The sequence below is a fragment of the Chiloscyllium plagiosum genome, chromosome 9, assembly GCF_004010195.1.
Source record: "Chiloscyllium plagiosum isolate BGI_BamShark_2017 chromosome 9, ASM401019v2, whole genome shotgun sequence".
NCBI lineage: Eukaryota > Metazoa > Chordata > Chondrichthyes > Orectolobiformes > Hemiscylliidae > Chiloscyllium > Chiloscyllium plagiosum.
Window position 1 is genome coordinate 16,299,338 of NC_057718.1, and position 25,502 is coordinate 16,324,839.

The 25,502-nt window shown below is 40.2% G+C and overlaps 1 protein-coding gene across 7 annotated transcripts in view; it reads left to right on the plus strand.

The window, feature by feature from the left end:
* Positions 1-25,502, plus strand: part of LOC122552657 (RAC-gamma serine/threonine-protein kinase) — a 482,101-nt gene that overhangs the window by 291,586 nt on the left and 165,013 nt on the right. The window contains exons 1-2 of one of the 7 annotated variants that reach the window (XM_043695476.1): positions 19,389-19,395; positions 22,705-22,709. The exons of the other annotated variants lie outside the window; for them this stretch is intronic. The gene's annotated coding sequence lies outside the window, so the exon portion shown is untranslated. Of the gene's footprint in view, positions 1-19,388; positions 19,396-22,704; positions 22,710-25,502 lie in introns of those variants that run through there. 7 annotated transcript variants of the gene reach the window in all.

Below are 25,502 nucleotides of genomic sequence, written 5' to 3' on the forward strand. Positions count from 1 at the left end.
CTGGACTCTCCCACCCCAGGGAAAAGACTTTGTCTACTTATCCTATCCATGCCCCTCATAATTTTGTAAACCTCTATAAGGTCACCCCTCAGCCTCCGACCCTCCAGGGAAAACAGCCCCAGCCTGTTCAACCTCTCTCTATAGCTCAAATGCTCCAACCCTGGCAACATCCTTGTAAATTTTTTTTTGAACCCTTTCAAGTTTCACAACATCTTTCCAATAGGAAGGAGACCAGAATTGCACACAATATTCCAACAGTGGCCCAACCAATGTCCTGTACAGCCGCAACATGACCTCCCAACTCCTGTACTCAGTACTCTGACCAGTAAAGGAAAGCATACCAAATGCCTTCTTCACTATCTTATCTATCTGCGACTCCACTTTCAAGGAGCTATGAACCTGCACTCCAAGGTCTCTTTGTTCAGCAACACTCCCTCGGACCTTACCATTAAGTGTAGAAGTCCTGCTAAGATTTGCTTTCCCAAAATGCAGCACCTCTCATTTATCTGCCACTTCTCAACCCATTAGCCCATCTGATCAAGATCCTGTTGTAATCTGATAACCTTCTTGGCTGTCCACTACACCTCCAATTTTGGTGTCATCTGCAAACTTACTAACTGTACCTCTTATGCTCTTATGCTCGCATCCAAATAATTTATGTAAATGACAAAAATTAGAGGGCCCAGCACCAATCCTTGTGGCACTCCACTGGTCACAGTCCTCCAGTCTGAAAAACAACCTTCCACCACCACCCCCTGTCTTCTACCTTTGAGCCAGTTCTGTATCCAAATGGCTAGTTCTCCCTGTATTCCATGAGATCTAACCTTGCTAACCAATCTCCCATGGGGAATCTTGTCGAACGCCTTACTGAAGTCCATATAGGTCACATCTACTGCTCTGCCCTCATCAATCCTCTTTTGTTACTCCTTCAAAAAACTTAATGAAATTTGTGAGACATGATTTCCCACGCACAAAACCATGTTGACTATCCCTAATAAGTCCTTGCCTTGCAAGCCAGCCAATTAGCCAATTCAGCTACTTTACCTACTTCCAGATTCAACATTCAGTTGAACAATATCAGGTCATAACCTCAGCTGCATTATCTGTTGATGCTGGTGCTGTTGTTCTTATTTACAGCTTATCTAGGGCAATCTTTTGATCCCTTTATTTGATCTCCTTTTTGCTGAGTGCTGAGATTTTATTTTGTCACTTAATGTCTCTGCAAATATTCACTTTATTTCTTTACAGTTTTAAGTTAGAGTTGATATACTTGATCAGAAGATTGTATATACTTGTGACACCTTACTAATTTATTAATTCACGGGTTGTGAGCATCCCTGGCTAGACCAGCATTTATTTCCCATCCCTAATTGCCCAGAGGCAGTTTAGCGTCAGCCATGTTGGTGTGGAAATGGAGTCACATATAAGGCACTCCAGGTAAGGATAGCAGAGTAAGGATAGCAAAGGCATTAGTGAACTAGATGTTTTTTTTACAACAATTGATGGTATTTGTAGAATAGAATCCCTGAAGTGTGGAAGCAGGCTATTTGGCCAGCTGAGTCCACACAGACCCTCCAAAGAGAATCCTACCCCAAATCCACCCTACCCTATCCAGGAAAATTACCAGGAAACTGCAGGACCTGGAGGAAATGTATACAAACATGGGAGGAAAATGCGAACTCCACAAAGACAGTTGCCCGAGTGTGGAATTGAACCCAGATCCCTGTTAGCCACTGTGCCGCCATGGTCACAATTGAATTAGGTTTTTACTTTTTATTGAATTCAAATCTCAGCATTTTGAACTCATGTCCCCAGAACATTAACCTGAGGTTCTGGATTACTAGTACAGTGATATTATTGTCTTCCTAAATGTGCTGTCTTTATATAACCCCCAACATTGGTATTTTCTCTTCCTCTTTGCTGTTTGTAGAAAATCACTGAAAAGCATTTGATCTTTCTTGACTTTTTTTTAAACAAAAGCTGTCTTTTGTGCATTAAAGATTGTTTTCTTAGCTTGATTTGTGTTGTTTTTTCACATGTATGGCTACATGAATATCACTGTAGATCTGAAAGCAGTAGAATTAAACACACATCTTTGTTACAAGCTCTGACAGTGAACACACATTTTCAATTGAGTCCTTTTCCATCTTGTGATAACATGATTTTTTTGCTATATTTAACATACAGCCAATTATCATTCCCATGGAGTTCTTTTCTAAAGTTCTACCTATCTACAGTGAGCTCCAACTGGAAACCTAACCCTCAAAATATTGCAGCTTTAATCCTAAAACCAAAACAAAAATAACATTGATTGGAGGGAAAAAGAAATAATTTGTGAACAATCTGATCTGTAGTTTTTTTTTAAACTTTGCTATATCCAAGCCAAATAAAGTTTAAGGTATTCCCAAGAATTGGCAAGGCTTCAAGACTCTATCCTCATCTGACAGTTTAACAATTTTATCCTTCCATGTCCAAATGTCGTTAAGTACACCAGTCTGGCAAGCTTAAATGGCAGTTTTCTAATTGAAGAGTTCATGTTGTTATGATTCCAGCTGATGTTAGTACGAAACAAATCAGATCTGAGTGAAACCTGGTTTGACAGATTGAGTTCAATCTTTGCAGTTGGCTATTGTTATGATTAGTCAGTGAAACACATTCACATGGGGCTGCAAATATTCTTCAACAGAAAAACATATATTTGTTACATAAAAAGAAAAAAATGCTATACACATACTTTTCAAAGGAGAGCTGGATATATATTTGAAAATTACTAATATAGATGGCTATGGAGATAAGGCTAGTGAATGGGACTAGCTAGGAGCCAGTACGGACACAATGAATTGAATGGCCTCCTGTATTATTAATTTTATGATTCTATGGTACATAAAAGTTTAGAAAGATCTTAACATAAATGGCAAAATGAAGTTGCAACTTCCTTCCCGACAATATCCATGACAGATACTCAAATCCCAAAGAAATATTACTTTTTAATTTTTTCTGTTAATTTATTGCTTAATTAACTGTGCAGTTTTCCCTCAAAGACTGCTGAGGTAGTTTTATGACTTTTTTTTCCAGTTCTTCTGCCCTAACCTCCCTTTATTTCTGACAACTTGGAACCTTCTATAAAAATTCTAACAGCTTGGAGATTTAATGAACTCAGACTTTCCTGCTATGGTAGCTGGTATCCTATACTGAAAAACTGAATTCTCCTGCTTTAATAAATGCTAAATTAATGCCCCATGGTCTGTTTCTCTGTGTCATTACCTCGGCAGTACAAACATTCTGTCAGTTAACACCTCAGCTATCCTGCTAGACACTTGACTGAATCATATGCTTTCTTGGAAATGGTGTTTAGGTCCCTCTTCCAAATGAGCTTTTGTTATCTTTTGAAAGACTATAATTTTATTTTTAAAAAATCAAGTTCCAGAAATGATAAAAGTTTATATGTTCATCACATCTTCCGTCAAAGAAAAATGGAAAGGTATCCTTGAAACATTTTCATTTTGTATTAAAATTCCTGTTTATCATTATTTATGTTACATTGTATGTTTAAATATTATTATAACACTCAATGATTTTCATAATAGCCATTTATACATGTCCATTTTGATCACAACATTAGATTTGATTCATATTTACTATTGACAAAGCATTCACTATATATATTGTTGTTGCCAGTGACAGTGAAAGATTTCTAAGTTGTGTGGCTGTAACATTAAGCTCAAATGAAACATTGAGATTTTTGAAACTTATACATCTAATGACTCTAAAGAAACTTATTTGTAGAGATTGTACCTCTTAGGTTTTTTTGAGTAATTTCACATTGTTTTACCCCCACATTAATGTTATGTATAGTGAAAAATGATTTTTTTTCTCACCCACTCACACAAATTGGTTCAGGAATCTTTATTTTTATTTTTGATTTAACAAGGTCCAGTGCATCTTGCTTTTAATGGTTTCTCAACGATATATAATAATGCTGACAACTTGTCTCTAGCAATGAAATTCTGAACTTTAGCATTTTATCTGCTCTTGTTTTCATTGCTCTGCACTTTTACTGAGGTCTTCCATTAACTTTCCATCAAGCACGTTATTTTGCTGGTTCCAACCTTTCTCCTTTTTATTTGCTGTTTTTCTGTTTGCTCCCTCAGATTAGTACTTTTTTCATCTTCTGATTTCCTATTCCTCCAATTTCCTTGTGAATTATATATAGTTGTTTCTTCACATGTAACTGTCTCTGAGTCATTGAAAGTATTGTCCAAAACGTCTTCTTGAAGCTTGACAATACTTGACACACATCTAAACAAGACCTGAGCTTTATTGGAATACTATTTTGGAATTCTTAAGTAATCATGATTATGTTCCCAAAATCCTTTTCTAACTTCAGCTATCGAAACCACTATCCACATGTATTTCTTTTTCTCTTGCAAGTTCTACAAATGTCTAATAAGATTTATTTCTTGCAATCCTAAATTTTAATTGATGAGCTTCAAAAACAAGCTCATAAACATCAAATATTACTTGTCAGTCCAGCTCGTGTTTTCCAAGTGAGGTAAAATGTCTTTCTACTCTATCCTCTGTAAATTATTAGTTAAATCAAATCCCACTTTGGAATCAGAATCATTCTGTCAGCTACTGCCTCCTCTTTGTCGTGACACTAAACATTTCTTTAGCTACGTCACATGGTCTGATTTCCTTATATCTTTTGAGTTCAAGGTTTCTTAATTCCATTACACTTTCTATTCTGTTTCTCTTCCTCCTCTGTTTCCAATTGAAGCTTTCTTATTTCCAATTCTCTCTCCTTTCTCCTTTGTATCCTTTTTTTCCCTTTTTCTTCAAATTCAAGTACTGTCTCTTTCTTTCTATAATTTTCTTTTTATTTCTAGCTGAAATGTAGCTAGTTCTAGTCATGATGTGTTAAATTCAGGATTCACTCCTTTTAATTCTTCATATTGAGCAATCACTTTAAGTATCTCATCTAGGCTAATCAAATTATAAATTATATTATTACAGATGCAAATCTTGATAGTTACTGAAAACATTCATGTGAGGCTATTGTAAAATACAATAAATGCTATATACATGGTTCAGAAAGATATTAAAAGCAGTAAAACAAAGTTTCAGCTATTTCTCAGCAATGTCCATTCCAGATAGTCAGATCCCAGAAAAATATCATTCTTGTCTTAACTCTTTAATTTCTTACTTGACTGACTTTTATTTTTCTCCTTCTGACTGTTGAGGCAGTGTTATGACTTTTTCCAGTTATCATTCTCAGACTCCTGGTCTAACATGGCTTAATTTCTGACAATATAAATTTATATAAACTCTTAATAGCTTTGAGACTTTGCAAACTAAAACCCTTCTTCAAGGATGATTGTTTGGCTTAACTGAAAAACTAGGTCCTCCTGCTAGGAGGAACCTTCCCTTCCTAACTGAAGTCAAAAACTGAAATAATGGCCCTCGTCTATTTTCTGTATCTGTCATAAAATCAGCAGTATAAACATTCCATCTGTTAACCATCATAGGTATTATACTAGGCACTTGCTGAATGGAAGCCATTCTTGGAAATGAATGTATTTAGGTCTCTTTCTGAATTTTAAAAATAAAATTGCCTTCACAAAACTGAAACCAAAATCCATTTGCCTCTATTTCAAACATCCAAATTCTAAAAATGATAGGAATAGTGATAAATGTATATGATACATTATGTGTCACCAATTGAAGATACAGTAATATGAGGTATACACTGGATAAAGCGTCAAATGTGAGGAATCAAAACATCAACTTTAAGCATTATCTGCCAATATAATATTTCACTTAACTTTTTCAAACATGCTGCATTTTGTTCACTTTTTTGGTGCATTAATGATTTCATATTGAAGCAACTAGTACCATAGATTATTTGTACATTGTTCCAGATCATTCTTTCAAATCACAATTAGCTACAGGTTGTTCTGCTTTAACACTCATTTCGTATGTGTGAATTGGCAATTAAGAGATTGACAAGTTGCAGATACTTTGGAGAATGCAAACTTTCTACTGAATGAGTATTGTGATTTTCTATTAGCGATCCTCTACGGCGGTCTTCCATAACATGATTTTCTATAGCGTGGGATTGCAGAGGAACACAACCAACGCGTTATAGCAGAATGACCTGAATTGAAAAGTTACACCTGCACATAATACTAGGAACTGTTCTTACCTCTGAGTTGGGAGGCCCAGGTTCAAGTCCCATCTGCTTCAGAGGTGTGTAATAACATCTTTGAACATGCCGATTAGAAAATTTTAAAAATCAGAATACTAGGTGAGCTCTTGTGGTGCAGTGGTAATGTCCCTATCCCTGAGCTGGGAGGCCCAGGTTCAAGTCCCAGAGGTGTGGAATAGCATTTCTCAAATACCAATCAGAACAGCTACATAATCAATTGCTGGGATCAACCACAATCTTTACATCATGCAAATCATGAAGTACTGCCTCTCCCATCAGCAGATGCTGCAAGTGTAGTGAATTCTCATGTTTGAATTCTGGTGGTATGCTATCATCACCTTATTCTACTTGTGAGATTGCAAATCTTGGCTAATAGCATTTATCCTGAATGTTTTTAAAACCGAGAGATCCACATTTAGCATGAGCATCTGAGCCTGTTAACTGCAAGAGGAATGTCACGAACCACCGAAGTATTTAACCAAGAAAACAGCCTATTTAAGTTATTGAAGAAAATTGGCTGACTGCTGAAGCTGGTCATTGTGTTATATTTAAAACCCATTGTGTTCTCTATGAAATTATGTCCATTTAGGAATCAGCCCATACTTTCTTTCACTGGGTTCCCACATCAATTTTTCAAACAAGCCTATGAATTAGGAGCATGAGAAAGCCATTCAATAAGACTATGGCTGATCTGATTGTAGTCTTAAATCCACAATCCTGCCTATACTTGATAACCTTTTACCCCTTACATATGAATTCACCCAACTTTACCTTAAAAATATTCAAGGACTCTGCATCCTTTTCAACTTGTTCTGAATACTCATGATCATCTGAGAACAAAGGTTTGCTTCATATCTGTGTTAAGTGGGCAACCCCTGATTTTTAAGCGTTGTTCCCTAGTTCTAGATACTTCCATAAATAAAAACAATGTCTTCCCCAGGATTTTTTGTAGAACATCTGGATAACAAAGACACCTATGTTAGACTCCTATTTATTGACTTTAGCTCCGCCAACAACACCATAATTTCCAGCCTAACTCAGAGTCATAGAGATGTACAGCATGGAAACAGACTCTTCGGTCCAACCCGTCCATGCCAACCAGATATCCCAACCCAATCTAGTCCCACCTGCCAGCACCCGGCCCATATCCCTCCAAACCCTTACTATTCATATACCCATCTAAATGCCTTTTAGATGTTGCAATTGTACCAGCCTTCACCACTTCCTCTGGCAGCTCATTCCATACATGTACCACCCTCTGCATGAAATAGTTGCCCCTTAGGTCCCTTTTATATCTTTCACCTCTCACCCTAAACCTATGCCCTCCAGTACTTGACTCCCCCTCCCAGGGAATAGAATTTGTCTATTTATCCTATCCATGCCCCTCATAATTTTGTAAACCTCTATAAGGTCACCCCTCAGCCTCCGACGTTCCAGGGAAAACAGCTCCAGCCTGTTCAGCCTCTCCTTATAGCTCAAATGCTCCAACCCTGGCAACATCCTTGTAAATCTTTTCTGAACTCTTTCAAGTTTCACAACATCTTTCCGATAGGAAGGAGACCAGAATTGCACACAATATTCCAACAGTAGCCTAACCAATGTCCTGTACAGCTGCAACATGATGTCCCAACTCTTGACTCAATACTCTGAACAATAAAGGAAAGCAGACCAAATGTCGTCTTCATTATCCTATCTACCTGTGACTCCACTTTCAAGGAGCTATGAACCTAAACTCCAAGGTTTCTTTGTTCAGCAACACTCCCCAGGACCTTACCATTAAGTGTATAAGTCCTGCTAAGATTTGCTTTCCCAAAATGCAGCACCTCTCATTTATCTGAATTAAACTCCCATCTGCCACTTATCAGCCCACTGGCCCATCTGATCAAGATCCTGTTGTAATCTGAAGTAACCTTCTTCGCTGTCCACTATACCTCCAATTTTGGTGTCATCTGCAAACTTACTACCTGTACCTCTTATGCTTACATCCAAATAATTTATGTAAATGACAAAAAGTAGAGGGCCCAGCACCGATCCTTGTGGCACTCCACTGGTCACAGGCCTCCAGTCTGAAAAACAACCCTCCACCACCACCTTCTTTCTTCTCTTTTTGAGCCCGTTCTGTATCCACATGGCTAGTTCTCCCTGTATTCTGTGAGATCTAACCTTGCTAATCAGTCTCCCATGGGGGGAATCTTGTCGAATGCCTTACTGAAGTCCATATAGATCACATCTACCACTCTGCCCTCATCAATCCTCTTTGTTATGTCCTCAAAAAACTCAGTCAAGTTTGTGAGACATGATTTGCCACGTACAAAACCATGTTGACTATTCCTAACCAGTCCTTGCCTTTCCAAATGCATGTACATCCTGTCCCTCAGGATTCCCTCCAACAACTTGCCCACCACCAACATAAGGCTCACTGGTCTATAGTTCCCTGGCTTGGCCTACTACCTTTCTTAAAGAGTGGCACCACGTTAGCCAACCTCCAGTCTTCGGCACCTCACCTGTGACTATCGATGATACAAATATCTCAGCAAGAGGCCCAGCAATTACTTCTCTAGCTTCCCACAGAGTTCTATGGTACACCTGATCAGGTCCTGGGGATTTATCCGCGTGTATGCATTTCAAGAATCCAGCACTTCCTCCTCTGTAATCTGGGCATTTTGCAAGATGTCACCACCTATTATGCTACTTTCTATATCTTCCACATTCTTTTCCACAGTAAATACTGTTGCAAAATACTCATTTAGTATCTCCCCCATTTTCTGCGGCTCCACACAAAGGCCGCCTTGCTGATCTTTGAGGGATCCTATTCTCTCCCGAGTTACCCTTTTGTCCTTAATGTTTTTGTAAAAACACTTTGGATACTCCTTAATTCTATTTTTCAAAGCTATTTCATGTCCCCTTTTTGCCCTCCTGATTTCCCTCTTAAGTATACTCCTACTTTCTTTATACTCTTCTAAGGATTCACTCGATCTATCCTGTCTATACCTTACATATGCTTCCTCCTTTTTCTTAACCAAATCCTCAATTTCCTAAGTTATCCAGCAATCCCTATACCTACCAGCCTTTCCTTTCACCCTGACAGGAATATACTTTCGCTGGATTCCTGTTATCTCATTTCTGAAGGCTTCCCATTTTCTAGCTGTCCCTTTGCCTGTGAACATCTGCCCCCAATCAGCTTTTGAAAGTTCTTGTGTAATACTGTCAAAATTGGCCTTTCTCCAATTTAGAACTTCAACTTTTAGATCTGGTCTACCCTTTTCCATCACTATTTTAAAACGAATAGAATTATGGTCGCTGGCACCAAAGTGCTCCCCCACTGACACCTCAGTCACCTGCCCTGCCTTATTTCCCAAGAGTACGTCAAGTTTTGCACCTTCTCTCGTAGGGACATCCACATACTGAATCAGAAAATGTTCTTGTACACACTTAACAAATTCCTCTCCATCTAAACCCATAACTCTATGGCAGACCCAGTCTATGTTTGGAAAGTTAAATTCCCTCTGACTATTAGGGGGTCCATAATACAATCCCGGTAAGGTGATCATCCTTTTCATATTTCTCAGTTGCACCCAAATAACTTTCCTGGATGTATTTCCAGGAATATCCTCCCTCAGTACAGCTGTAATGCTATCCCTTATCAAAAGTGCCACTCCCCCTCCTCTCTTGCCTCCCTTTGTATCCTTCCTGTAGCATTTGTATCCTGGAACATTAAGCTGACAGTCCTGCCCATCCTTGAGGCATGTTTCTGTAATTGTTATGATATCCCAGTCCCATGTTCCTAACCATGCCCTGAGTTCATCTGCCTTCCTTATTAAGTCTCTTGCATTGAAATAAATGCAGTTCAATTTATTAGTGCTACTTGTTGTGGTTCTGTTCGCCAAGCTGGGAATTTGTGTTGCAGACGTTTCATCCCCTATCTAGGTGACATCCTCAGTGCTTGGGACCTCCTGTGAAGCGCTTCTGTGTTGTTTCTTCTGACATTTATAGTGAGTGGTTTGTCTCTGCCGCTTCCGGTTGTCAGTTCCAGCTGTCCGCTGCAGTGGCCGGTATATTGGGTCCAAGTCGATGTGTTTGTTGATAGAATCTGTGGATGAGTGCCATGTCTCTAGGAATTCCCTGGCTGTTCTCTGTTTGGCTTGTCCTATAATAGTAGTGTTGTCCCAGTCGAACTCATGTTGCTTGTTATCTGCGTGTGTGGCTACTAAGGATAGCTGGTCGTGTCGTTTCGTGGCTAGGAAACGAATCGTTAGCTGTCTTCCTGTTTGTCCTATGTAGTGTTTTGTGCAGTCCTTGCATGAGAATTTGTACACTACGTTGGTTTTGCTCATGCTGGGTATCGGGTCCTTTGTCCTGGTGAGTTGTTGTCTGAGAGTGGCTGTTGGTTTGTGTGCTGTTATGCGTCCTAGTGGTCGTAGTAGTCTGGCTGTCAGTTCAGAAATGTTCTTGATGTATGGTAGTGTGGCTAGTCCTTTGGGTTGTGGCATGTCCTCATTCCGTTGTCTTTCCCTTAGGCATCTGTTGATGAAATTGCGCGGGTATCCGTTTTTGGCAAATACATTGTAGAGATATTCTTCTTCCTCTTTTTGCAGTTCTGGTGTGCTGCAGTGTGTTGTGGCCCTTTTGAATAGTGTCTTGATGCAACTTCTTTTGTGTGTGTTGGGGTGGTTGCTTTCGTAGTTCAGGACTTGGTCTGTGTGTGTGGCTTTCCTGTATACCTTTGTGGTGAATTCTCCGTTCGGTGTTCTCTGTACCATCACGTCTAGGAATGGGAGTTGGTTGTCCTTTTCTTCCTCTCTAGTGAATTGGATTCCTGTGAGTGTGGCGTTGATGATCTGGTGTGTGTTTTCTATTTCTGTGTTTTTAATGAATACAAAGGTGTCATCCACATATCTGACCCAGAGTTTGGGTTGAATTTGCGGTAAGACTGTTTCTTCTAATCGTTGCATTACAGCTTCTGCTATGAGTCCAGAGATGGGTGAGCCCATGGGTGTGCTGTTGATTTGTTCATATATTTGGTTGTTGAATGTGAAGTGTGTTGTGAGGCAAAGGTCCAGTAGTTTGAGTATGCCGTCTTTGTTGATAGGTTCCCCGTCTTGTTGTCTGTTCTGTATGTCCAGCAGGTTGGCTATTGTTTTTCTGGCTAGGCTTCTGTCGATAGAGGTGAACAGTGCCGTTACATCGAATGAGACCGTAGTTTCTTCCTTGTCTATGTGTATATTTCTGATGATGTCCAAGAATTCCTGTGTTGATTGTATAGAGTGTCTGGATCCGCTGATCAGGTGTTTCAATTTCTGTTGTAGTTGTGTAGCCAGTTTTTGTGATGGTGTCCCTGGTAGCAATACGATGGGTCTGAGTGGGATGTCTGGTTTGTGCACTTTAGGTAGTCCATAGAATTTGGGGGTGGTGTTGCTTTCAGGTTTCATTTTCTGTAGGTCAAACCTGGTTATCTGTCCGTACAAATCTTCTCACAAACTTTATTAGTGCTACCTTGTCCCTGCCTGCCCTGGCTGTTTGACTCTCTTCTATTCTCAACTGTACCAGTCTTAGATTGATCTCTTTCCTCACTATCTCCCTGGGTCCCACCCCTCCGCCTTACTAGTTTAAATCCTCCCGAGCAGTTCTAGCAAATCTCCCTGCCAGTATATTAGTCCCCTTGCAATTTAGGCGCAAACCGTCCTTCTTGTACAGATCACTTCTACCCCAAAAGAGATTCCAATGGTCCAAAAATGTGAATCCTTACCCCATAAACCAGCTCCTCAGCCATGCATTCATCTGCTCTATTCTCCTATTCCTACCCTCACTAGCTCATAGCACGGAGAGTAATCCAGGTTTTTACTATACTCGAGGACCTCCTTTTTAAATTTCTGCCTAATTCTCTGTAATCTCCCTTCAGAATCTCAACCTTTTCCCTTCCTATGTCATTGGTTCCATTGTGGACAATGACCTCTTGCTGCCCCCTCTACCCCGTGAGAACATTCTGCTCTGTCTCTGAAACATCCTTGATCCTCGCACCAGGGAAGCAGCACACCATTGCATTCGAGCCAGTCTCAATACCAGAAACTTGGCTGTTCGTGCTACGTTCCCCTGAGAATCCATCACCCCCTATATTATCCTAAACAGCATACTTGTTGGAAATGGGTATAGCCACAGAAGACTCCTGCGTTACCTTCCTACCTCTCTTACCTTTCCTGGAGTTAACCCATCTATGTGACTGTATCTGAGACTTTCCCACCCTTCCTATAACTGCCTTCCATCACATACTGTTGCTGTTGCAAATTCCTCATTGCTTCTAACTGTCTCTCCAATCGATCCATTCGATCCGATAAGCATTTATTGCAGATATAATCCGCAGTAACCCTAAACTCTCTTTAAACTCCCACATCTGACAAGAAGCGCATTTCACTCTACTAAAGGCCATTTTTGCTTCTTCACAATCTACAGACCCAGAAAATAATACCGTCTTATTCCTCTACAAAACACTGCCCCAGGTTAAATTAATAGTTATGGCTTATATTTTAAGTTTAATCAAGAGACATATTTCATAAAACATGCAATCAAGAAAGAACCTACTCTACTCACTACTGCAGATTTTCTGTAGGTCACACTTACAAACAATACTATTATCTGCTTCTGTGCTGTGAACTTCGCCCAAACAATTCCTCCAAGATCAGTTGTGAATTTCTCTGTTTGTTAATTTTCCCAGATGCACTTCGAATTCCAGCGATACATGAATTCAAACAGAAAAGGCAGTAACAGTGCAGGTTCACTGCTATGTCAGTTTCTTTCTCTCTCCCTCCTGCACTGACCTCACCATGTGCTTCCTTTGTCTGTTCTCCCTTTTAAAACTGCTGTTGTTTTGACTTGTTTTTTCCAAAGTTCCAAAACAATACAACAGCATATAAAACTGTAATTGCTGCTCCTGGAATTCGAGGAAATCACCTCCAACACCTAAAATACCTCAATAAAGAAGCAGCTGTTACAGCCAGAAATTTTTCCCGTCCTCCATTTTGGATTACCGAGAATCTGTACATATCTACGACTCTATTTCTTCTATTTTTACTTAATACTACTTAAGTGATGAGATTGCAGGCACTTCCTTTCAGTGAATTTCTGCACGTTCACTAGGTGTGATTCTCTCTTTTACTGTTTCCCAATACAGGCTTAACTCACTGACTTCTCACTGAATGCTTAAGAAAAGCTCAGATTTTGTTTTCTAGCTCTGTCTATTTGGCTTGTTAAAACAGTTTAAGACTTCTTTCTATTTCTCATGACTGTCAAAACTAAACTGCCTATCAGCTGGTATGGATTTTTTATTCTGAACTAATCATGCTCCTGACCTCTAGCCTCTCCTCTCTTTTTATGGGTTTCACACTTCAATACCCTTTACCCACACTATTAGCCTTCCATCATTGACTCCATCTGTACTTCCTCTTGCCTCGGTAAAGCAACAAGCATAATCAAAGACCCATCCTACTCCAGTTATACTTTCTTCCAACCTCTTCGTTGGGCAGAAGATGTAAAATTTGAATTCATGTATGAACAGATTCACAAACAGACTTTTGAAGGGACCTCTCAAATGTTCATGTTGAACTCTCTATCTGTGCCTTCTCTGCGGCTGTAACACTATTCTGCACTCTGTTCTGTTACCCTGATGCACTTTATATGGTATGATCTGCCTGTATAGCACACAAAACAACTGTTTTCACTGTATCTCATACATGACAACAATAAATGATATCTAATCATCTTTTACGCCAAAATTTATCAACCTCTATTTTAAATATACTCGAAAACTAAGTTTCCAGAACCATCTAAGGTAGAAATCTCCAAAGGTTCTTCATCTTCTAAGTAAAAAAATGAAATTCTTACTAAGAATAAGTGTAGGAAAGTACCTTACTGATTTTACTTTTACAGTTTTTGGCGGAATTCGTTGAATTATGACATTGTTTCCATACCAGACAGGCCTGTACCTTTTAATATAGCTCCATGACATCACAACATGCAATATTTCAATATAAAACCGCTCGCCTTGCCTCAGCCATGTCCCATGTCATGGAGTCAATGTAGTATCTTCACTTTTGTAACTATGAGTAATGTACGGTAGCATCAGTAAGCCCAGAATTTGTAATTTTGTGATATTGTAACTCTGTAAATAGTTGGTGTTGTACATAATCTTCAAAATAACTATCTCACAAGAACCTGACTATCAGTGGTGTATGTTCTATGAGTTTCAGCTGTGTCTAAGACTTGTCTATTTTGAATACTAGCATGTGGGCTTGGTTGAGTGCATGCCCTTATTATCTGTTGCATATTTTGGCATTGCATCATTGTGCTTGAACAGCCTAGAACTGCTCCTCCTGCTGTTCATTAAGGAATTGTTGGTGCATTATATTAAGCTTTGTGAAGAAGCAATTCAAGATCGAATAAATTTCAGCTTCAGCTTCTTTAATAGCATTCTTGCCATTAAGTTTGGCATTTTGAGTTCAAGATTCAATGACTGAGATAATCTTGGGTAATGGTTTTATGTAGTATTATGTAATAAACTCTTTAGAAGACTTTTACTCATTTGCTGTTGGTTACCATTCAATGGGTTTAGGAAGATTTGAATTTCTTTTGTTAGTTAAGGATGATGTATGGATCTCACAGCTTAGCACGTTATATTGTTTATTGCGGATGACAATTTTAGTTAGGTGTTTGGCAGTTTTGGTCCAGATTGAAATCAAACTCGCCAACTTCAATCTAGAGATGAGGAGCTTGTTTTAGCCTGTTTATATGGGATACAGTCATCAGAGCCCTGAAGACTCATTTCCATTTTATTGAATTGTTTAGGTGTACACATTTTCATTGACTTAAGAAGAAGAGATTGCTTACCATAGGATGGGATTTTATTCTCTATACAGCATAGTTGTGATGAAGAAAGTTGCCTGAAACTTTATATTCCATCTGACCTTTTTTGTGGAACTATTGTGGCTTAGAATTAAAAAAAAACAGTATATATCCTTAAAAGAAAGAACTTTACCCTTTTGAGCACTAAGATTTATACTCTTACTGACTAATTGAATAAAAACATTGTTAATTCAGTAACTTATTCATGTAGCAAATAGTTTTAAGAAATAAAAACAGAAAATGCAGGGAGTACTCAGTTGACAGGCAGGAGGCTGGAAGAGCACAGCAAGCCAGGCAGCATCAGGAGGTGGAGAAGACAATGCTTTCGGGATAACCCTTCTTCCGCAGTGGGACCATTTGGCGCAGCCATTTTGACTTGAGTGATTTGGCGCGGCTGTTTGGCGCAGCCTATTTTGCCACAGGCCCATTTAGGTGCAGAGCTATTTTGGTGCAGATATAAGACCATAAGACATAGGAGCGGAAGTAAGGCCATTCGGCCCATCAAGTCCACTCCGCCATTCAATCATGGCTGATGGGCATTTCAACTCCATTTACCTGCATTCTCCCCGTAGCCCTTAATTCCTTGTGACATCAAGAATTTATCAATTTCTGCCTTGAAGACATTTAGCGTCCCAGCCTCCACTGCACTCTGTGGCAATGAATTCCACAGGCCCACCACTCTCTGGCTGAAGAAATGTCTCTGCATTTCTATTCTGGATTTACCCCCTCTAATTCTAAGGCTGTGTCCACGTGTCCTAGTCTCCTCGCCTAACGGAAACAATTTCCTAGCGTCCACCCTCTCCAAGTCATGTATTATCTTGTAAGTTTCTATTAGATCTCCCCTTAATCTTCTAAACTCCAATGAATACAATCCCAGGATCCTCAGCCATTCCTCATATGTTAGAGCTACCATTCCAGGGATCATCTGTGTGAATCTCCGTTGGACACGCTCCAATGCCAGTATGTCCTTCCTGAGGTGTGGGGACCAAAACTGGACACAGTACTCCAAATGGGGCCTAACCAGAGCTTTATAAAGTCTCAGTAGCACAACGGAGCTTTTATATTCCAACCCTTTTGAGATAAATGACAACCCTCTTGAGATATACGGTAGTCATCAACGAAAATCAACATAATAGTAGAATTATTAAATGGGTAGTTTCCAGTAGTTTGTCGTTATTTGTGTATTAACTGCATTTAGTCTGTGATTAGTCCACTCCTAACCGTGGTTCCTCAAAATTTCTAAAAGAAAAGAAAATATAACCCATTAAATTCCCTGAATTTCTTTAATTTCAACGGAATATCGTGCCCTGCTACGAGATGTACAAGTTCAAAGTCACAGTTGATAATATCAGGGCGGCATTCAGGCTATATTTCCAGAACCATTTCAAATAATTTATCATATGTTGTTCATAACTTATTTGGGAGTAAAGCTTACAACAGTGGGAACACACCTTTATGTGTTTCCCCTAAAGTAACATGAACTTGTGAAAATAGAGGTGGGGAAATTTTGAATGTTCCATCAACATATAACTTTTTTGATTGTTTCAGAAACTCGGCATTCCTTTTTTTTCCAAATATCAGAATTCTGCAGGTGGTGCTAGTAAAAGTTGTTCTTCATTATATTCATTAACCGAATATGTTTTAAAGCTATCTGGAATTAAAAGTTCTTCTAAATTTCTTGGATTTACTGGGTAAGCAGCAATTTCTTTCCTTGTCCTACGAACCATTTTCTTCAGCACTCTGTTGTTAGGCATCGATCCTTGGCAAGCTTCCGACAAATTTTCTAGGCATTCGTTAATCACTTGTAAAGTTCCCTCTACAGTTGTTTTTCTTTGATGACTAGTTATTTTAATAATAGCTACAAACTACTGGAAACTACCCATTTAATAATTCTACTATTATGTTGATTTTTGTTGATGACTACCGTATAACTGCGCCAAAATAGTTCTGCGCCTAAGTGGGTCTGCGGCAAAATAGGCTGCACCAAACAGGCCACGCCAAATCACTCGCGCCAAATCACTCGCGCCAAAATGGCTGCGCCAAATGGTCCTAAATCCCCCTTCTTCAAGACTGGGTGTAGGGGTGAGGGGAGCTGCAGATCAAGGGTATGGGGATGTGTTTGGATGGGGAGAGGGACGGAGTGGTGAGGTAGTGATAGGTGAACGCAGATAAAGAATGTGGCCTGGTTGGTCAATGGAAGGAATGAATTCAGTTTGTGGCTGGAAGGAACGGTAAGTGGAATGGAAAGGAGGAGAAGGGGCTGGAAAGGGAGTTGGGGATGAGAAGGGGGGTTACTTGAAATTGGAGAACTCAGTTTTCAGTTCACTGGGCTGCAGGCTACCCAGGTTCCTGCAGTAAACAGCAGTAAAAGTTAGAAAGCTACTGAGTACTCCAATTTCCAGTCTGATTCACTCTGGCAATGGAGGAGGCCGAGGACGGTCATGTCGGAGATGGAGTGGGAAGGGGAATTGAAACGAGCAGTGACTGGGAAGTCAGGTTGGCCCTTGCATGCCCAGCTGAGGTGCTCTGCGAAATGTGCCCTTAGTTTACGTTTGGTCTCACCAATGTAGAGAAGACCATGTCAGGAGCACCAGACACAGTAAGCTAGTAGTACTCAGTAGCTTTCTAACTTTTACTGCTGTTTAAGACTTGAGCTTCAGAATTTCTGACACACTTCCTGGACGTGCAGAGTGGAACAGTTACTATAATATCTATTATTTAGTTTCCAACGCAATTCAGGTGATCTTCAATTAGTGACAAAATAGACCATTTTATGTTAATTCCAAACTCTGAAACCAATAATAATACTAGGATAGGTGCTCAAGTTGGCCTCAATTTTCAACGAAATGTTCAGCGCATTTTTGAATCATAGATGGCTAAAATATGGAATGGAGACATTTTGGCTCATCTATTCCAGTACTTCGTAAACGAATGCTCAATTTCTCCACTCCATTCTCTACCTTCCATAAACTTCATTTAGTTCAAATCCATTTTGTTTGTTAAATTTGCAATAGATCTGCTCACCCAGCACCCTGCACCTGTCAATCTACACTAGTTTCCATTGCTTTGAGTTTGGAACAAGTTGAGTGCCTTTTAACACTATCCCTGCCCCAAAACAAGTAGTTCTCCTTCCTCAACCTTTGTTTCCACTTCTTTCATTTCATCATTGATGGTCTTCATTTTCACCTAGAAAGAGTGATGTGCAGCCTCCATCACTGAAGAGTCTGGAGAATACCTGAGATGCAGTTGTTTTTATTGAGATTCGTCCCGAGCAGCTTTGTGATATAGGACTCTGTGCTCAACAGGATGCGAACTGAGAGACAAACATCCATTGCACTTGGAAGACCATCACCTCAGTGAAAGATGCTCTTTAGTCTGCCTGAAACTTGTTGGTTTTCCAATGCTAGGCGTTGACCTTGACTGACTGTTGCAGACAGGCATGTTCCAAAATCCAGGACTACATGCTGAGGGACGCACTAAAGCTTGGGGCAGCTGCCGGCAATGTGCAGTGGGGAAAGACCACTGTCTAAGGTCTTTCTGCCAAAGTATAATGGGGGTCTATTCAGTTGTCAGACCCTCTTGTTGCTTTAGATGTATGTAAACAGTGTCCTGTGTAAGTAAGAAATGCCTTTGTGTTTTGCATTTGAAGGAAATATCAGATTCCAGTATTAGATTTTTCTTGTTATGCAAAGACTGTACAAACTGCTTTAGTACCTGTGTATGTATATAAAGATTTTACATTATTGCAATTAGAAAAGTGACCTGCAGTCAATTCTTGTTGAAAAGCAACAAGTGACATCACAGGAAGTCTGTAATTTATTGGCTGGTGTTGGAAAGGGAGGAATTGAAAGCAGGGAGGTCAAACCAAACATAAGATCATGACCTGACACGTTCATCAGGACAGAGCAACAATTAATTGGTTGAAACTTATTCTGTTCTCAAGTTTTAATATAACTTTACCACCAGTGTGTATACTAATACATAAAAAACAACACAACTGGTTATCTATATTATTCATTTGTTTATTTAAAAGCTCATTAAGAATGGCAGTACAGATGGTGTGTCAAAACACTAGCTCTGTGTATGTGCCAGGACAGATATATCTATGGTACATGTTTTGTGTTTGAGCAGCTTCAGTTCAGAGTTTATGAGCTGGATATTGAACTACAGACATTGCAATGCTTCGGGGAGGGGTGCGGTTACCTGGATTCCTTGTACCGGGGTCAGTTGGGCGTCTAAGGATAGTATATTCTGATACGGTCAGTAGCCAGGGACAGGACAGCATGACTACACCTGAAGTAGATAAGGGAATCCAGATGACAGGTTGTCAGCCTATACAATTGTTCGCAGGTTTGAGGTCCTCTCAACCTGTTTGACTGAGAGTAGAGGTTGCAGGATGAATGAGCAAAATGGCCATGGCACTGTGCTATATCCAAGTGAGGAGGGCTAAAAAGAATGTAATGGTGGAAGGGATACTTGTCAAGGGGATTGACACTGTTCCCTACAACAAAGAGCATGAGTCCAGATGGCTGTGTTGTTTGCATAGTACAAGGGGTTCCATCACTGGGGAGGAGAAGAACTTACTGTGGGAGAGGGAGGATCTAGTTCATGTCAGCACTAAAGGTATAGCTAGAATTAGGGAAGAGGTTCTGCACGGTAAGTTGAGGAGCGAGGCACCAAATTAAAAAGCAGAAACTCAAATTAATAATACTTGGATTATTAACCGAGCCATGTGCAAATTGACGTAGAATAAACAAGGTTAGGGAGATGAATGCACGGCTGAAAGACTGGTGTTGGTGAAGTCGATTCTTCTTCATAGGGCTCTGGCACCTATACTGGGAAAAGTGGAATCTGTATTCGTGGGATGGTCTACATCTGGACTGTACTGGAACTGGTGTACTTGTGAACTGCATAACTAAGAAAGTAGAGTTAGTTTTAAAATTAATAGTGGGGACAAGGGCACAAATTTGGGAAGTTGTGGTGAATTAAAGAGTATAAAAAATGAAAGAGAAACGAATGAATGTGGAAAATGAGAAACTGACAATGACAGGAAGGGATTGAGATGTAGATCTAAGAGCAGATCAACTAGAAAATGCAAAAATAATAAAAGGACAAAATGTAAGGCATTGCATTTGAATACATGCATCATTTGAAACAAAACAGATGAACTAATCGTACAAATTAAGATAAATAAGTACAATCAAGTGACCATAACTGTGACACATGCAGCTTATGTTGGCAACAAGAGTTGATTAGTCAAAGGACTAGTGACAAGTTATTTATAATGGAGATCTTTTGCTTCCCAACAACTGTGTGATTGTTTCTCAGGTAACTGAACAGCTTGGAGCTGGGAACAGGTTAGAGAGAGAGAGGCATTCTAAAGAAGGGTCACAGCACTCAAAATATTGACTCTGCTTTTTCTCCACAGATGTTGCCAGACCTGCTGAGTTTCTCCAGCAATTATTGCTTTTTGTTTCAGAGTTCTGGCATCCACAGTTCATTGTTTTTTGATGATAGAGGCATTCAGTTCTTCAACTCAAGAGCAGTCACTCTAAGACTACAGTTAAAACTAACTTTAAACCTGAAAAATTGCCTGCAACAGTTATAATAAGCTGTGACTTTTAACTGTGAAGTGAACCTTTTATAAGTAAACCAGGCACCTTGTGTCTTTTAGCAACTGGTGGAAGCAACTGGAGAAAGACAACTGAAGCAACAAGCTGGCCAGCAGAAGTGTCATAACAATTATTTCAGCAACAGAACCTGGGCACAAACACTGCTGAATTGTTTTTTGAGGATTTTTCCCCTCTGCCCAGTAACTTATTGTTTTTAGAATCCCTACAGCGTGGAAACAGGCTCTTCGGCCTTACAAGTCCACACGGACCCTCTGAAGAGTATCCCACCCAAATCCATTCCCCATGACTCTACATTTACCCCTAACCTACATATCCTTGAACACTATGGGCAATTTTGCATGGCCAATTCACCTAATCTGCATATCTTTGGATTGTGGGAGGAAACCGGAGCACCTGGAGGAAACCCACGCAAACATGGGGAGAATGTGCAAACTCCACACAGACAGTCGCTTGAGGCGGGAATCAAACCCGGGTCCCTGACTCTGAGAGGCTGCAATGCTCACCGTGCTGCCCGTGTGTGTGTGTGTGTGTGTGTGTTTGTGTGTGTGTGTGAATTAGTAGTTATATGCCATTGGTTTATAACTTTTATGATAAGTTAAAGGTTTATGAAATACTAAGACTTTAAGGTTGTAAAAATGGGTGGTAAGAATGAATGGATACATCTCTTGTGCATTTCTGAAATCATGTTTCATTTTTCTTCAAGAAATAGACATATAAAAATTGTGACTGAAATGAGAAATAAACTTTAAGATTAGTGTTTTACAATGTGGCTGTATGTTTTGAAAGCAAGAACCCTGACACCTATACAAGTACAATGAAAACAACTATTTGAACAAGCAGCAATCGAAGTTTGAATTCCAGATAATTTGGAGCCATGGGGATGTACTAATGCAGCTTTTGTTGGCGAGAAGAAGTTAATTAGTCTGTGGACTAATGACGAGTTATTTATGATGGAGGTCTTTTGTCTGCCTTCAATTGTATGATTGGTTCTCAGGTAACTGAACAGCTTGGAGCCGGGAAGGTTACATAAAGAGTGAGAGAGAGAAATGCTCTGTACTTCCCTAGTGTCTCTATTCCTTGCAGTCAAAACTAGCTATATAACTAAAGAAAACCAGTTTATCTTTTCTGGAACAGTTGTTGTAAGCTTTAACTTTTAACTGATAAGTCAAAAACCTTTTATAAATAAACTAGCCACCATGTATCTCTTTACTCGTCAGTGGAAACATAGAGAATGATGACTGGAACAACAGGCTGGCTAGTGGAAGAGTCAGTAACAGAACCTTGGCACAAAGATGACTGAAATGTCTTTTGTCTTTTCATGATGTAGAGGTGCTGGTGTTTGTTCAATATATCACATCAGCTGTATGGCACTATGATTTTTTGCTATAAATTCTGTGCCCTATGATCCTACTCCACTTGCTACCTGACAAAGGAGTAGCTCTCCGAAAGCTTCTCTTTCCAGGTTTTGTCCCCTTTACCCAATGAACTAGTGTGTGTGTGTAAAATGGAGGAGTTTTAAAAGGATTAGTAATATATTAATATATGCCAATGGTTTATAGCTATTTACCTGTAACTACAATCTACCTACTTGTAATAGTCATTCTTGTTCTGTACAGCAACCTGATTCGTGCTTTCTATCACCCTGGGTCCAAGCGTCAGGTAAATTGGGAAACTGCATAATTATAGAATATATAACTTCTGAAATGACTCTGGGAATAGTGGAGCTCAATTTCCAGCACGCTATCCTAGAGTTGTAACAAGAATCCTGAGAGGAGTTTAAAGAGAGTTTAAGGGTTACTGCGGATTATATCTGTCATAAATGCTGCTGGCTGCAAATCTTAACAGATCGATGGATCAGATAGAGAGACAGTTAGAAGCAATGAGGAATTTTCAACAGCAACAGTATGTGATGGATGGCAGTTATAGGAAGGGGAGAAAGTCTCAGATACAGTGACATAAATGGGTTAACTCCAGGAAAGGTAAGAGAGGTAGGCAGCTAGTGCAGGAGTCTTTTATGGATATACCCATTTCAAACAGGTATGCTGTTTAGGATAATGTAGGGGGTGATGGATTCTCAGGGGAACGTAGCACGAACAACCATGTTTCAGGTATGGAGACTGGCTCTAATGCAATGAGGGTTATGTCAGGTTCCAAGAGATCAATTGTGTTAGAGGGTTCTCTAGTCCGAGGTACAGACAGAAGTCTCTATGGCCAGCAGCGAAAAAACAGAATGGTGTGCTGTTTCCCTGGTGCGAGGATCAAAGATGTCTCAGAGAGGGTGCAGTATATTCGCAAGGGGGAGAGGGGGCAGCAAGAGGTCATTGTCCACATTGGAACTAACGACATAGGAAGGGAAAAAGTTCAGATTCTGAAGGGAGATTACAGAGTTAGGCAGAAATTTAAAAAGGAGGTCCTCGAAAATAGTAATATCTGGATTACTCCTGGTGCTACGAGCTAATGAGGGCAGGAATAAGGGGATAGGGCGGATGAATGCATGGCTGAGGAGCTGGTATATGGGGGAATGATTCACATTTTTGGACCATTGGAATCTCTTTTGGGGTAGAAGTGAGCTGTACAAGAAGGACGGATTGCACCTAAATTGGAAGGGGACTAATATACTGGCAGGGAAATTTGCTAGAGCCGCTCGGCAGGATTTAAACTAGTATGGGGGGGGGGGGGAGGTGGGACCCAGGGAGATAATGAGGAAAGAGATCAATCTGAGACTGGTACAGTTGAGAACAGAAGCGAGTCAAGCAGTCAGGGCACTCAGGGACAAGGTAGCACTAATAAATTAAACTGCATTTATTTCAATGCAAGAGGCTTAACAGGGAAGGCAGATGAACTCAGGGCATGGTTAGGAACATGGGACTGGGATATCATAGCAATTCCAGAAACATGGCTCAGGGATGGGCAGAACTGGCATCTGAATGTTCCAGGATACAAATGCTACAGGAAGGATAGAAAGGGAGGGCAAAACTTGACTTACTCTTGGGAAATAAGGCAGGGCAGGTGACTGAGGTGTCAGTGGGGGAGCACTTTGGGGCCAGCGACCATAATTCTACTCGTTTTAAAATAATGATGGAAAAGGGTAGACCAGATCTAAAAGTTGAAGTTCTAAATTGGAGTTGGCCAATTTTGATGATATTAGGCAAGAACTTTCAAAAGCTGATTGGAGGCAGATGTTTGCAGGTAAAGGGACAGCTAGAAAATGGCAAACCTTCAGAAATGAGATAACGAGAATCCAGAGAAAGTATATTCCTGTTAGGATGAAAGGAAAGGTTGGTAGGTATAGGGAATGCTGGATGACTAAAGAAATTGAGGGTTTCCTTAAGAAAAAGAAGGAAGCATATGTAAGGTATAGACAGGATAGATCGAGTGAGTCCTTAGAAGAATATAAAGGAAGTATACTTAAAAGGGAAATCAGGATGGCAAAAGGGGACATGAGATAGCTTTAGCAAATAGAATTAAGGAGAATCCAAAGAGTTTTTACAAATAAATTAAGGACAAAAGGGCAACTAGAGAGAGAGTAGGGCTCCTCAAAGATCAGATTCTGGATTAGTGGCGCTGGAAGAGCATACCAGTTCAGGCAGCATCCAAGGAGCTTCAAAATCGATGTTATTCCTGATGAAGGGCTTTTGCCCAAAATGTCAATTTCGAAACTCCTTGGATGCTGCCTGAACTGCTGTGCTCTTCCAGCACCACTAATCCAGAATCTGGTTTCCAGCATCTGCAGTCATTGTTTTTTCCCCTCAAAGATCAGCAAGGTGGCCTTTGTGTGAAGCCGCAGAAAATGGGGGAGATACTAAATGAGTATTTTGCATCAGTATTTACTGTGGAAAAGGGTATGGAGGATATAGAAAGTAGCATAATAGGTGGTGACACCTTGCAACATGCCCAGATTACAGAGGAGGAAGTGCTGGATGTCTTGAAATGGGTAAAGGTGAGTAAATCCCCAGGACCTGATCAGGTGTACCCTAGAACTCTGTGGGAAGCTAGAGAAGTGACTGCTGGTCCTCTTGCTGAGGTATTTGTATCATTGATAGTCACAGGTGAGGTGTCGGAAGACTGGAGGTTGGCTAATGTGCTGCCACTGTTTAAGATGGATGGTAAGGACAAGCCTGGGAATTATAGACCAGTGAGCCTGACCTCAGTGGGGGGCACGGAATCCTGAGGGACAGGATGTGCATGTATTTGGAAAGGCAAGGACTGATAAGGAATAGTCAACATGGTTTTGTGTTTGGGAAATCATGTCTCACAAACTTGATTGAGTTTTTTGAGGAAGTAACAAAGAGGATTGATGAGGAAAGAGCAGAAGATGTGATCTATATGGACTTCAGTAAGGCATTCGACAAGATTCCCCATGGGAGACTCATTAGCAAGGTTAGATCTCACGGAATACAGGGAGAACATTTGGATGTTCCTTTGAGCCATTTGGATGCAGAACTGGCTCAAAGGTAGAAGACAGAGGGTGGTGGTGGAGGGTTGTTTTTCAGACTGGAGGTCTGTGACCAGTGGAGGGCCACAAGGATCGGTGCTGGGCCCTCTACTTTTCGTCATTTACATAAATGATTTGGATGCGAGCATAAGAGGTACAGTTAGTAAGTCTGCAGATGACACCAAAATTGGAGGTGTCGTGGACAGCAAAGACGGTTACCTCAGATTACAACAGGATCTTGACCAGATGGGCCATTGGGCTAAGAAGTGGCAGATGGAGTTTAATTCAGATAAATGCGAGGTGCTGCATTTTGGGAAAGCAAATCTTAGCAGGACTT